Genomic DNA, 15,965 nt, shown 5'->3' with positions numbered 1-15,965 from the left:
CCTACACGTAAGCTTGCGAACTATGCTATACTATGGCGCTGCTTCTATTGGCGCGTGCGTCGTGTGCAACTGGCAACGCAGCCATCTCCCGCGTCTGGGCGGGCATGCGCAAGCCGCCAAGATAAAAGAATTGAACTATAGCAGCTACTTCACTATCTGTTCGTGGCGGTATAAGTCCTTGTGCGGAAGTGGGAGCCACATCGACCTGCATTTCATCTCCTTTTTCCACTTCCAACAGATCTTCAGGACTGGGCTTCGGCTTCCTGGCAACGGGTGTTTCACAGGAAGAATCCTCATCAACATTTTTTTCAGTGTCCTCTAGAGGACGCTTTTTAGTGGGAATCTCGTTGTCACGGGACGGTATTTCAGCAGTTAATGCAGGTTTTAAAGACGGAAAGTCATGAAGTGCAACATTTTCAGAGCTAGTAACAGGATACACGACAGCCGCCGGCTCTGTTGTATTACTGGCTGGCAACAAATCGTTGAGTGTTCATTTCCGGCGTTGCGTAAGGTTATTTGTTAGCACAAAAACACGGCGAGGGCAGTCCTGACGGAGGTGACCAGACTCGTTACATACATGACATGTAGGGGTTTGCCCTGGGTACATAACATGCGCCTTGTGCCCGTCAACGAAGATGTGGGAGGGAATGTTTGCCTTCACTTCCATCTCCACGGAGCGAATGCCGTTAAAGCACTGCAGCTTGAAATGCGAAGCCCACCTTTCGTGGACTATTTGCCTGACAACCCCATACTTTGAAAGGACAACTTTAATTTGCGAGTTGTCTGCTTCTATGGGAATATTCAAAACCCTAACATTCCTAATTACAGACTCGGAATTCCGGAGTTTTACAGTACTTTTAGTACCATCACGGTGTATAAATTCCGTTTCATAACCAAATTTTGCCAGAAAGCGGTCTACACTCGCGGAATTGTTAAGCTTTACAAAAATGCAGTATTCATCAGAGTATAGCTGCATGGTACGAACATATTCAGAATGAAGGCCAATTACCTCGTTAATCCAGTCGTGTATTTCAAGTGCAGAGGGCTGTACGCGACGGGTGTACTTGTCGAAGGTGAAAATCACGGTGTTTTTTCTCACGGTGTTTGCCATGGTGTTCTGCAGCGAAGAAATCTCGGACAACGCCGAAATCCCAACGGCACTACGTAGAAAGGCGACACGAACGAAGACCAAATGCTCAATTGATAACGCTTAATTCACGTGCAAAACGCCAATAAACGATCACGAAACACGGAAACACTGGCGTAAACACTGAACGTGCACGGAGCAAACTTGAGGAGCTTGCGACCGCTGCGACAGCTAAAGCCAGACTGCCACTGAGTTACACCCCAGATCACATAAGAAACAGATTGACCGTCCTTACGGCGGAACAGGCAACCGTAAAAATAGTTTTCCCGTCGGTCAACAGATGTCACAGGCGACGCTACAATGCTAACTGACCTGTTTATGTCGCGGAATTGGCAACGCTGTATCTTCCGTGACGTGAATTAGGCTGATTGCGTTCGGCTAGAGCGCTGGGCGCGAAGTGCATTCGTCACACTGCTGACTGTATCTCATGATCGGCTGTGGTTTTTCCCGAGTTTTCAATCTAAGAATGTAGTTTGGCTCCTGTAATTCTACAAACCAAGTTTATTTCTCACAATCATATGCGAAATAAAATAAATGAAAAGTAACACAAACATTTCTCGCGAGTTACTGTTTAAATGCAGAGTGTATTGCAGTCGCAAGGGTTTTACACTCGCCTTCCATGCCGTCCTTTTCCTCTTTGCTTACAGCTCTTCCGATACGGATTATGGTGGTAAAAAAGAACTCGACGTGCAGGTTAACACTAGAAAGTTTTCAAAATCCGCACTCGGTTATGATGCGAATTAAGGCTGGACATATTTCAGTGACAGTCATTTCAAATTTAAATTCTTTTACTTTGCATGTAACTTATCGTAAATGATATAAGAGTGGCACAAAACGATGAATTTTGTATTGTAATTGAAACGGGGCTGCAAACGCGGTAATACAAAGTGAAAGCGTGTTTTTTGAGCATATTTTGGCGGTGTCAACTTTGAAGGGCCACAGACGGCAAACCATAATTATGTTAAAAATTTACTTTGTACAGTTTAAAGATAACCCGCAAATATTCGCAACAGACGTACGCTTTTATCTGCAACACAGTTATTACTGTGGATATCTACACTCGCGCAGACCTGTTACTATAAGTAGTGTTGTTTTCAAGTGAAAGATGTGTGAGAATTATTAGCGCACAGATAAAAAAAATTAAAATAGGCAGCGTCTATAGTTTGCATGTTATGCTCGTTCCCTTCATTCCAGTCTAAACGCTTGTTCACAAGAATAAACGAATGGCAGTGAACATTGGCGAATTATCTACGAATACTCGTTTGCAGCAGTGTAAACGAGGTTTTACACTCTTTCACTTCGTTCGCTCTTGTATATACCAGGATTTAGAGGGACCGATGACTTAGCAGTTAGATGACAGCTATTATTCATTTATTTCACTGTTGCGATTTCAGCTCTAGAGACATTTTCAAGTACAAAGGGAAAGGTCTTGTAAGGTAATGCTTCTTAAATTGTTTACCAAATGTTACCACACTATGCTTTGCATTTTGTTATCCATATGTTACACTGGCTTCAGTTTCACATTGCACACAAAAATGCCTCTACACCCATAATCAGTTTTAAAAAGTCCAAATCGCAGCAAAGATTTCATTTAAAAATTATATGATATGATTCTTGTGCAGGAAGGGCTGCCACGTTATATCGAATATAACATCTACAAAATTTAAATAGGATCGAATGCTTATGGCTCTTTATTAACTCTTACTCGTAACTAATTTATTGATTTACCTGAATTTAAAATCCTCTCGCGTAACCTTTCTTTATCTTTGACGGGAAATCTGAACATTTTTAGTTCAGGATTTGTTCGTCTACTCCTTCCACAGTTGATATACTCGTAGGTCCTCGGTATGACGACTCGATCCACTACCACCGGTATGTCAGAAACAGCTGCACTTCACAGACGCCAAATAGTGGAAAGCTGCACGCGTTCGGCCGATGTTGCCACATATTTCAGAGAACGGAGTGCCATCTAGTGGTTGATTCCACAAGTATGGGTGTGATGCTGTTGCCACCTGGTGGCCGTTCCCTGGCAAGGGTTGCCTGCTAGACCAAGCGATCGGTCAATCTGTTTCTTACGTGATCTGGGGTTACACCCCCGGCAGAGCAAGTATATCTGGGACGAGTCTCTCCTGGATCCTACTGTCACTATTTCTTAGGTTTGAACGGTACTGTAAGTGTTCGAGGAACCTATTCATGATAAGACCTAAGCAGCGTCGACGGCGCAACGGTAGAGCGTCTGATTCCAGATCAGAATGTTGCGTGTTCAAAGCAAGTCGGGGTCACAATGAAATTTTCGTTTACGAAAGCCACATGCGAGTATGTCAATTTAATAAGATACCAAACTATTACAGAGGACGGACGAACAGACCCTGCTTGAAAAAAGCTACTAGTGCAATGTTCGCATTCTGACATTAAGGTGAAGGCGCCGACTTTACCAAACGATTACAGAGGACGGACGAACAGAACCTGCTTGAAAAAAGCTACTAGTGCAATGTTCGCATTCTGACATTAAGGTGAAGGCGCCGACTCGCACTTTCTCCAGGCGCGAAGTGTCTATTATTTTTGATATTTATATCGTTTAACGCTAATATATAACTGAGAGACAATGATTACGCAATATTTTGCTCGATTAGACGTCTTTAGCCAGGCAGAGTATAATATTTTTCCTTTAGTTATGGGAATAGAAAGATCGTGAAAGGGGGTATAGCTCAGGCGTCAGTCGCGCTTTAGCTGTGCTACCGTGTGGACCTGCGTACTGCTGCGCCCCGATTGTGTTGTTTACTTACGGGTTCTGCTGTTGTCTCCTTTTCTCTCTGTCGGTTAATCTTCGTGTTACTGTATCTTCGTTAGTGTTTGGCTGTTAATCATCGTTGTGTCACTCACCGGAATTTCGGCTTTTTAATCGGAATTTCATCCCTGCTCTGAATCATGTGTACGAACGTCAGGAAAAACACACTGGTCTACGCTTAACACACGGGTTTCCTTGTCGAAAGCGTAGACCAGTCATATCTAAGCCAACGTCACAGGAAATACACTATCGGATTACTAAGGTAATTGGTGTCAACTCTGATTCTGTCCACACATTGCAGTTAGACAATGATAAATACTGTATTTCTGTTAAGTTTGAGAGCTCGGTGACTATAGATAAACTTTTAGCTAAGTGGGGTAGTGAAGTAGAATTCATTCACAGAGAGGCTCGAAGAGCAAAGTTCGAATCTGGTGAGCTGACATTGTTTACACTACCGTTCGCGTGCTTAACTTACCTATTGAAACTGATAATGATTTAATTAAGGATGCACTTTGCAAGTATGGTGACGTTAAATCTGTTACTAATGAACGTTGGTCTCGTCACTACAAAATGCAGTGTTTTAACGGGATTTGATCTGTGGAGATGGATATCAAGACCAATATTCCGTCTCATATATTTGTAAATGGCTACAGGGAAAAAATTTTGTGTTCAGGTCAGGTACCAACCTGTCATGTCTGTAATGAGTCTGGCTACTTTAGACAGGATTGTCCGCGGCAGGTTTTTGTATTGAAAAGCAACCTAACGCAACGCCAGAAACTTACCCTAAACGATGTCTTGCAAAATAATATATCTGTCCCGTTGGATGTGGATACTGCCAAAGCAAACCACTTTGATTTATCCGTACAAGATATTACTCAATTTCCATGTTTAGACAGAAAGGCTGATCTTGACTCCCCCGCGTCTTCCGAATTGCAGACAAAAAAACGGCCCCATGGGATAACTGATAGCTGATAGCTGTTAGCTGTTCTGACGACTAGTTGTCTGACAAATCTCACTCCGCACACAAACAAAAACAATGCGAGGTGGAGGTAACACCACAACTCCAGGAAATGCAGATGGACGCTTGTAAACAATCAGAACGTAAACAGTTGGTGGGAAACTGCGAAGACGGGGATGTTTCTAGCAATAACCGCGAAACATCAGGAGGGGACACAGTTTGCAAAGACGAACAGCCTTCTGACAGTAATGAGAAACATGTAGTGTGTCTGGCAGAACCCTCTGTAACGGCTAGTGCTTCCCCGAAGAGCACTGACCACACGACAGAACTAAGCAGTACAGGCCGTGTCGTACAATTGGACGACCCGACAGGATCTGCGTCACAACCGACCACCACAAAACCCGTCACAGAGCCTTCGGATGCCCCACGAAGGAAGATAAAGCCACAGCCGAATGTCAGTGCTCCTCGTAATCGAGCGAAGTTAAAGAGCGTGAAAGGTAACACGAAACCCCATAATGTGCGTTACGAAACTGTCAGGCACGGGTCATTGAAAGAATCTCCTGAGGAACTTCCTGATAATCTTCTACTGACTCAGGAGGAAAATCTCAAACCTAGACTACACCAATACTGTAATTTGCAATCTCTCAGTAAGACGTTCTGTTCTGTCTCATTTTTCTGTCTCTCCTAAGTAACAATTTAGCCGCATGTTACTAATTTGTTCACTGTCCTAACATCCAACAAGTAATAGCGCAATGACCCAGTGTTATACTATTGCTACTGTCAACATTAATAAAATACGGTCGGCATTGAAAATAGCAGCGCTAAAAGAATTTTTATATGATTCGGGAACTGATATAGCCTTACTGCAGGAAGTTGTCACGTCGGATTTAAATATTCCCGTATATGTTGCTCACCTAAATGTCTCCCACGAAACTAGCGTGGGGACAGCTTTTTTAATCCGAGGTGGGATTCCAGTAACGGAAGTAGAACGACTGGAATCTGGAAGGGGAATAGGACTCAAGATTTATGACGTGTCCCTTATTAACTTTTATGCCCCATCCGGCAGCTCACATCGATCGGACAGAACACGATTTTTTAATGACGAGGTAATATACTTATTACGCAAAAACCCCAGTCACCTTATAATGGGGGAGGGGGGGATGATTTTAATAGCGTGCTGAACAGGAAAGATCAGAGTCCGAATTTTAATTATTCTGCTAAATTAAAACATCTCGTTACTAGCTTCAAGCTAAAGGATGCTTGGGAATGCAAACACCCTGCTATTGTCGAGTACACTTATGCAACTTACAATGCATGCAGCTGAAGCGATAGTTTCTACATTACCGAAAATCTCGAAACAGCTCTATTGAAAACAGAAACGATTCCTGTCTACTTTTCGGACCATTCCGGTGTGTTGGCCTGTATAAATTTACAAGTGCAGCCAATACGCCGCTTCAAAAACCAGTGGAATTTAAATGTCTCGCTATTACAAGACCGTGAATTAGAAGATCAGATAAAAGACGCATGGGCGCTATGCCTGCGTGCTCTTCCTAGATATGCGACTACCATAGACTGGTGTACAAAAATGACAAAGCTGAAACGTAGGAAGACTATAATACAATATAGCGTTCAGAGTTCTATTACTTAATACTCAGATAGCTATATGGTCATACATCTGGTTCACATCTTCGCCTGACATATATCAAAAAAATTAAGGCTAAATTACTCAGCATTAAGAGGCATCAACTGGAAGGACTTCAAATAAAATCCAAGGCGAAATCTGTATCGGAGGACGAGTACTTTTGATATTTATACCGTTTAACGCTAATATATAACTGAGATATAATGATTACGCAATATTTTTCTCCATTAGACGTCTTTAGCCAGGCAGAGTATAATATTTTTCCTTAAGTTATGGGAAGAGGAAGACCGTGAAAAGGGGTATAGCTCAGTCGTACAGTAGGGCTTGAGAAGCCGTGCAGCGCGGACGTGCTTAGTCTTCCGCTCCGCCGTAGCGTTACGTATAGTGGACTATCTTTTACGTGTTGTGTTGTACCTTCTGTGAGTGTTTCTACGCCGTTCTTTCGTCCTTTGTGTTCCTTGCTGTGTTGATTTAAGTGTGTTTTGTGTAGCTGTTTCGACCGCGTAGTTCGAAACATGTCGTCTCTGGTTATTCCTCACCAGGCTACAGTTAGTTTTGCCTTTGACGAGTCAACACGCCATGTGCAACCTAGCTCCCTCGAGATCCATGACTGGTTAGTTGATACCTTTGGCATTAATTCGGATCAGGTGCACGCTGCCTATTTTGATATAGAACTCTATGTCTTCTTTGTTAACTTTATGGACCCCCTTCAGGCTGATAAAATTCTTTCCAGATATGGTAATGAGGTTCTCTTTCGGCATCGGGATAGTTCTGTAAGTACCGTGCTGCTTTCAAATGCTTCCATTACATACAACAGTGTTCGTGTTTACAACCTCCCGCCAGAGGTTCATAATGTGTTTTTTAAGGAGGGTTTACTCAAGTATGGTGATGTTAAGGGTATTCGCCTCGAACGCTGGTCCAGCCAACATCGGTTGCAATGTTACAGTGGTATTCGTTCAGTCCAAATGCAGGTGAAACATAATATTCCATCTCACCTGCAGGTCGATGTCTATCGTGTCCATGTCACATATAGTGGTCAGGTTGGGACCTGTTTTTTGTGCAATGAGAGTGGCCACGTGCGTACCGACTGTCCGCGAAGAGATTTTGTTTTAAAAAATTCTCTCGAACAGCGTCGCAAATTAACGGTCGCTGACCTTGTTGCAGGTGGTTCTGATTTTGGTGTAGAACAGTCCAGTGGCAGTAGCAACCCGCCGCAGGTTTTGCAAACCCCTGACACAGAATTTCCACCTTTACGTGCAAAATCTGACGTTGTTCCGGCAGTCACTCAGGTGGGTGTGCCGAATTTGAATAATAAACAGTGTAGCGCACAAGATGGAAATACGAGGTGCATTCAAGTTCTAAGGCCTCCGATTTTTTTCTAATTAACTACTCACCCGAAATCGATGAAACTGGCGTTACTTCTCTATGTAATCGCCCTGCAGACGTACACATTTTTCACAACGCTGACGCCATGATTCCATGGCAGCGGCGAAGGCTTCTTTACGAGTCTGTTTTGACCACTGGAAACTAGCTGAGGCAATAGCAGCACGGCTGGTGAATGTGCGGCCACGGAGAGTGTCTTTCATTGTTGGAAAAAGCCAAAAGTCACTAGGAGCCAGGTCAGGTGAGTAGGGAGCATGAGGAATCACTTCACTTCAAAGTTGTTATTACGAAGAAACTGTTGCGTAACGTTAGCTCGATGTGCGGGTGCGTTGTCTTGGTGAAACAGCACACGCGCAGCCCTTCCCGGACGTTTTTGTTGCAGTGCAGGAAGGAATTTGTTCTTCAAAACATTTTCGTAGGATGCACCTGTTACCGTAGTGCCCTTTGGAACGCAATGGGTAAGGATTACGCCCTCGCTGTCCCAGAACATGGACACCATCATTTTTTCAGCACTGGCGGTTACCCAAAATTTTTTTGGTGGCTGTGAATCTGTGTGCTTCCATTGAGCTGACTGGCGCTTTGTTTCTGGATTGAAAAATGGTATCCACGTCTCATCCATTGTCACAACCGACGAAAAAAAAAGTCCCATTCATGCTGTCGTTGCGTGTCAACATTGCTTGGCAACATGCCACACGGGCAGCCATGTGGTCGTCCGTCAGCATTCGTGACACCCACCTGGAAGACACTTTTCGCATTTTCAGGTCGTCATGAAGGATTGTGTGCACAGAACCCACAGAAATGCCAACTCTGGAGGCGATCTGTTCAACAGTCATTCGGCGATCCCCCAAAACAATTCTCTCCACTTTCTCGATCATGTCGTCAGACCAGCTTGTGCGAGCCTCAGGTTGTTTAGGTTTGTTGTCACACGATGTTCTGCCTTCATTAAACTGTCGCACCCACGAACGCACTTTCGACACATCCATAACTCCATCACTAAATGTCTCCTTCAACTGTCGATGAATTCCAATTGCTTTCACACCACGCAAATTCAGAAAACGAATGATTGCACGCTGTTCAAGTAAGGAAAACGTCGCCATTTTAAGTATTTAAAACAGTTCTCATTCTCGCCGCTGGCGGTAAAATTCCATCTGCCGTACGGTGCTGCATCTCTGGGACGTCTTCACAATGAACGCGGCCTCATTTTAAAACAATGCGCATGTTTCTATCTCTTTCCAGTCCGGAGAAAAAAAATCGTGGGCTTTAGAACTTGAATGCACCTCGTAGTACGGATGAGGATCTCCCCGAGATGCCCGAGTCCGAGCGACCGAGTAGTGTAGCTGCTCCCTGCCCTCCTGAGGTAGCGGTTCCTGTGGCGGCTGCTGACGTCGCTCCGGCCTCCGGCGCAGCTTCTCTCGAGTGGGGTCGTCGGTCGGGCCTGTTGGCGCCGTCTTCCGAGCCGACTTCGATGTCACATCAAGTGGAGCTGCAACAACTTCCTGCTTCGCTGCCCCACACCTCTGCCGGCGGAGCTGCTCCGCTTCCTTCCAACTTTGCGGCTTCTGACCTTCCTGCTCAAGTTTCGCATCCGTGCAGTCCATGTTTGCCAGATGCTAGTGTTGGTGTCGGCCAGTCCGTTTCGTCGGATGTTTCCCCCACAACCCAGGATCCCGAATGTGGGCTGGCGCGGGTGGTGTCGGATACAGAACTTGACCCTCCTACGTCGCTGGCGCCTGAAGCTTCCTTGCCCGTCAGCCGACGCAAGTTACGCGTCCAACCGAACGTCAATGCTGTTCGTAAAAAACCGAAGCGTAAGGGATCCGCGGAACGGGGTAGCAGTCCCCCTCTCTCGGATGCCTCCGTCTCCCCTGCTATGGACTGTGACGTTGGTGCGTCGGTGTAGGTGGTTTCTTCTCTCGTTTTCTCTCCATGGTTCAAGCGAACACCTGTCTTACCTTAAATGTTAACCGTATTGAGTCTAACGCTCGCATTGCCTCCTTGCGGCAGTTTATTTACGACTCCTGTGCGGACGTAGTGTTTTTGCAGGAAGTGTTGTTTTCTGATCTCTCTCTACCTGGTTTTCAAACTGTTTTTAATGTCGCACCAGAATATTCAACAGGAACTACTCTTTTCTTTCGAGAAGGTATTCCTATTACTGACATTGAATTCCTTGACTCTGGCCGTGGGATTGGTTGTCGTCTTTTTGATCTCCGCCTAGTTGTTTTGTATGCCCCCTCTGGTTCGGAGGAGGAGGAGGAGATTAGTGTTTAACGTCCCGTCGACAACGAGGTCATTAGAGACGGAGCGCAAGCTCGGGTGAGGGAAGGATGGGGAAGGAAATCGGCCGTGCCCTTTCAAAGGAACCATCCCGGCATTTGCCTGAAGCGATTTAGGGAAATCACGGAAAACCTCCCTCTGGTTCGGGTCACGCTGTGGCTCGATCGCGCTTTTATAATGAAGAGCTTATTTATCTTTTGCGCAAGAGCCCTCGGAGTCTCCTGCTCGGAGGCGATTTTAATTGTGTTTTACGTCCTGAAGACCAGCCCCTCCAATTTTAATTATTGCAGTGATTTACATGACTTGGTTCGTACGATGCACCTGCGGGATGTTTTGGAACACAAATGTCCAACCCTGGTGAAGTTTACGTTTTTTACCGCGTCCTCATGCAGTAGACTCGACAGATTCTATTTATCTGATTTTTTATGTGATAAAATTCTTACTGTCGATGTTATTCCTACTAGTTTTTCTGACCATTGTGCTTTTGCTGCAACTTTCAGTCTTAGTCACCAATCTGCGAAACTTTGCCGTTCCCAGTGGATGTTAAATGTTTCCCACCTTGCCGACGGTGCTATAGAAGATGAGTGCTGTGTGGGAGCGATGTCTTCGCTCTGTCCCGCGTTACCCCTCCTTGTTGGTTTGGTGGACTGCGTTTGCCAAGCCCAAGATTCGTCAGACTTTGATTTTTTACTGTGCTGCAAGAACACGTATGAATTTTACTACTCTGTCCTGCGTGACATGTATGACGCGGCGGGTACCTCTCCTCCGCGGATCCACGATGTTCGTCGTATTAAAGCTAAGCTCTTGACCCTCAAACAACTACAGATGGATGGTCCGTGAGATAAGTCGAAACCTCACTCTCTTGTTGAAGGTGAACTGACATCTTTGTACCACCTGCTACGGCATCAGACTCGTCGTCGTCGCTCCTTCATCTCTTCTCTTACGGTGGATGATGGACGGCAGCTTATTGTACAGGTGGAAAGGGTTCGTGCTCTTCATCAGTATTACCCTAGTCTGTATTCTGCCGATTATTCTGGAGGGTCACTTTCGGATGATGTCCTCGGGGATCTTACTGCGACGATCACGCCTGACGCGAACGGCGAATTTCTCCGGGAGTTCCAGGTAGATGATGTTTTCGATTTTATTGCTAGCTCTCCGTCCGGTAAATCGCCGGGCCCAGACGGCCTACCTAAAGAATTTTATCTCCGTTTTTCGCCTCTTTTGGGTGGCACTTTTACGCAGATTTTAAATGAGATTGTCAGGGGGATGGATGTGCTTGCCGAATTTGAAGTAGGGAAAATTGTTTTAATTCCGAAGTCCTTTGGTCGTTTATCTACTGCCAATCTTCGTCCGCTCACATTGCTGAACTTTGATTACAAGACAGCTGCTAGAGCGCTCAATAGCCAGTTATCTTCTCTTCTTCGGGGTGTAATTGGTGCACATCAATGTTGTTTTCATGATCGAACTACTCTGACCCCAGTAGCCGAATATCGGGATGTTGTCTCGGTTGCGGCGGTTACAAACGTACATTGTGTCTTTGCTTTCCTTGATTTTTATAAGGCTTTTGATCACGTCAGCCATGAATTTTTAGATCATGTTTTAGGTACAATAGGTTTTAACGCTTCATCACGTGGTGTTCTTGGCAATTTGTATAGGGGAATTACTGCTCAGGTGTCAGTCAATGGGCAGCTGACGCCGCCCATTGCTATCCGCCGAGGGGTGCCTCAGAGTAGTCCACTTTCTATGTCTTTATTCATATTGTCCCTGGAACCGTTGCTCTCAAGCTTCAGGGTATGACCCTCTCTGGTGGGAACCTCACTGTTAAGGCATACGCGGATGATGTCGTTCTCCTCCGTCAACGTAATGATATCCCGTTGTTGATAGGGGCAGTTGATGGGTACTGTCGTGGCTGTGGAGCGCGTCTCAATCAAGGTAAACGCAAGTTCCTTGATATTCGAGGATTTCGCGATGCTGATGTCTCTTGGGCCACTTTTGTCGATCGCCATACGTCATTGGGGATTACCATTGATGAGTGTCCTCAAAAAATGGCAGCTCTCAATTGGAAATCTGTCACCGAGAAGATAGAGGGGGCTCTGATGGTCCATGAGCAGCGCCCTGCTACCATTTTGCAAAAAGTCAGAATCTTAGACACATACGTTCTATGTGAAGCCTATTATGTTGCTCACGTGTTCCCACTTCCCATGATAGTGGCGAAAAGGTTGCGCCAATTGTCTAGTAGGTTTATATGGAAGGGCCATCTATTCAAGTTACGTTACGAGGTTATGACGAAACCGCGTATCTCGGGAGGCTTAGGCCTCTCTGATATTACTCGCAAGGCATCTGCCTTGTACGTCCGCCGTACGACTCACGTTGTTACGCAAGAAGTGACTACAATTACATCCAGGCTTTTTACTGTCGTGCGTCCGGAGAGCCTTACTCCACCTGTCGACGTCGGTCGCCTCAATTTTAAGTTGAAACACATCCGGGAATTTTATATTGCGGTGAGTTAACTCGGTGACGTCTTCTTGCAACGACCGGTGCCAACGACCAAGGGCTTGAGTGCCCGCTGGGAAAGGCTGGCCGGTCCCAATCCAATAGAACTGGCGTCCCCATCCGTGTCCTGGAGGAACGTCTGGAAGAGTGTTAGTCTGCCGATCCACTCTATGGCTGTGGCGTCCACGTGGTATAGGGTAATTAATAATTTGGTCCCAACCAATGTACGACTGCACCGTATTGGTCTTTCTGACACGGACAACTGTACTCGGTGTGGTCTCCTGGATACCCTTGAGCATCGATTCACCTGCTGTGGGCACCTTGCTAATTGGCATTGGCATTGGCATTGGCTCAGCAAACAACTGGCTTTTGTCATTAGGTCTGCTGAAGCAGCTTATACTATTGACATCATCGTCCGGCCCGATTCTTCCTTTTTTCCACGAACGAAGCTCAATACCGTCATGTGGTTGATAGGATATTTCGTACATTTTGTCAACAGTTGTCATGAAGAGGATGGACACTTAGCGTTTCGGCAGTACATGCTTACTGCTTACTGGAACCGCTTGCGATTGCCAGGCCTCCGTGATGATTTTACAAACATGCTTAGCCTGACATTTGAAAGAGAGGGTGTTGGCTAAGGTCGCCTGTGTGAGCCATTTTCTTTTATACTGTTTCTTGATTTGCCGCCTTTATGTATACTTCTTCTCTACGCCAGGACTGAAGTTTTCGTGGACCTTTAGGGCGCACAAGAAAACCAAACGTGAGACCAAGTAACGAGACAGTAGGGGAAAGTACGACGCCCTTGTACAGGTGGCATTCGGAAACAGGACGGTGGAGTCATCGTGGCCAGGCCTCGGGTTTCGACCCCTGCCCACTTTGCTTCCGCAGGCCTGAAGCTGACTGTCACCTCTCCTAATATAGAAAATATCTAAATCAGAAATAAAGGATCCATATATAGAAAATGTGGGTTGGCAAGAGAGCCAACCCGGTACTACTAGAGGAAGCCGAAAGGCACGCGTTTTAGCTCACGCAGGCTGTCGTGAGGTCTGGAACAGGACAAGGAAATTAGACTTTAGCAAAAAACGTACGTAGCTGCTGGAATACTTAACTTTAATCCGTAAATGGTGAACATCGCTCTTGAGGGTACATGTTTTACAGCATCAATAGTAACTGGTAATGGCGCCTTGCTAGGTCGCAGCAAATGACGTAGCTGAAGGCTATGCTAACTATCGTCTCGGCAAATGAGAGCGTATTTTGTCAGTGAACCATCGCTAGCAAAGTCGGTTGTACCATTGGGCGAGTGCTAGGAAGTCTCTCTAGACCTGCCGTGTGGCGACACGCGGGTCCGACGTATACTAACGGACCGCGGCCGATTTAAACGCTACCACCTAGAAAGTGTGGTGTCTGGCGGTGACACCACAGAAAAGACAATAGAAAAAACAAAAGTGGGTAGAGCGTTCGCTTTGCATCATGTAAACTACAACTTAAAAGAAAAAAAAGGGGGTAAAAAAAGAAAAAAAGAGTGGTTAAGGCGTTGGACAAAAAAAAGAAAAAATGTTGGTAGAGCGATGGACTGTAGTGGAGGATTCACGGTTATCCATAGGTAAAAAAAATTGCTAAGTTGGGAAAAAATTTTAAAAAATAGTCGTAGAGCATTCGACTGCAGATCGAGAGGTCCCCGGTTCAATCCCGGGTGCCCCCTTCATTTTTCGGTATCTCGAAAAAACAAATGACGATTATACATGTTTGAGATGCACTCCGCACGCCATAACGAAGGCTTTGGAGCAACATTTCAATGGGGGGGGGGGGGGGGGGATCACAGCCCAGGGTCTTGCAGGTCATTGTCCTGCCGCCATGAGGTCGAACTGTACGAAATCCACTTGCTTGGGGAAGAATCTTGTACACTGAATTTTAGAGAACATGGTGATAGCAAAAGTTTTCATGTACTGCTGCACGGAGAAACAAAAATTGGAGGAGCTGGGATTTGAACCCCGGACTTTCTGCATCCGAAATAGACACACTACCACTAAGTTACACCCCCGCCAGAGCTAGTACATCTGGGACGAGTCTCTCCTGGATCCTACTGTCATTATTTCTTAGGTTTGAATGGTACAGTAAGTGTTCGAGGAACCTATTCATGACAAGACCTAAGCAGCGTCGACTCCGTGGCGCAACGGTAGCGCGTCTGACTCCAGATCAGAAGGTTGCGTGTTCAAATCACGTCGGGGTCACAATGAAATTTTCGTTTACGAAAGCCATGGGCGAGTATGTCAATGCAATCAGATACCAAACGATTACAGAAAACGGACGAACAGAACTTGCTTGAAAAAAGCTACTAGTGCAATTTTCGCATTCTGACATTAAAGTGAAGGCGCCGACTCGCATTTTCTCCAGGCGTGAAGTGTGTAATATTTTTGTAATTTTGAAAGGGTACAGCACCGACCGACATTTAAAATAGGTACAACATACTTCATTGTTCTTGTCAGAACAACATATTTTTTCTAATAATAACTGAATTTCAATTAATACAGCGGAGCCGGATACCAGTGTGGGAAAGAATGACAATTTATTTATTTAATTGATCACATGTGCACTTCCACAAAATAAATCACTACATCCAGTTTGGTGAGATCTGTGAAATGAATGAATGTATGGTCGTCTGCTAACTGCAGATAGTGAATGTGAATAAATGATCATCTTTGAGACGATCCTTTGGCCACCTTTGGTGGAACCAAAGAGATGAAACTTACAGGAGCTTTGAGCGCCTGAAATGTGGCTGACCAATACGGTAGCATGGTCTTCCCCCACCTCGACAGAGGTGCGAGATGACCTGAAGAACGGCCATGTTTCAGCACTCTACCGCTGGATCTAGTGTTGGTAATACCTGTCTTAGGCGTGCTCCGTAAAGACAAGAGAGTGGAGACATGGTATGCATGTGAAATACTTAAGAGTAGTTTAGAATAATAATTTCTCTATTTCAGGAACTTTTGTGGGGAGAATTAAATGTCAGGCAGGTAATATAAATGGGATCGTAGTAATCTTCGGAAATGACCAACGGTCACAATGAAACTACGTGTAGCAATAAGTTGAAATACTTCAGAGAGCTTAAGTTAAGCTGAATTACTAGTGTGTGTACTATAAGTTGGAAATATTTAAGAAATGGCGTGTGCAGGACTTGAAATTAGAGACGAGTACTTCCACGTGGTGAGTACTGTGTGAGTCTCAATCTGTGTATGAGACAAAGGATAAAGAGAAGTACGCGTCCATGGTATCAGTGGAG

General features: G+C 45.3%; 1 non-coding gene across 1 annotated transcript; it reads left to right on the top strand.

Moving 5' to 3' along the window:
* Window positions 1-14,844: 14,844 nt before the first annotated feature.
* Window positions 14,845-14,916, top strand: Trnaw-cca (transfer RNA tryptophan (anticodon CCA)). The gene has a single exon. It is a non-coding gene; the product is annotated as a tRNA-Trp (tRNA).
* The last annotated feature ends 1,049 nt before the right edge of the window (window positions 14,917-15,965 follow it).

This window comes from Schistocerca cancellata, chromosome 3, assembly GCF_023864275.1.
Source record: "Schistocerca cancellata isolate TAMUIC-IGC-003103 chromosome 3, iqSchCanc2.1, whole genome shotgun sequence".
Lineage (NCBI taxonomy): Eukaryota > Metazoa > Arthropoda > Insecta > Orthoptera > Acrididae > Schistocerca > Schistocerca cancellata.
Note: the sequence above shows the minus strand (reverse complement) of the source record. Positions and strands in the feature narration are given on the sequence as shown.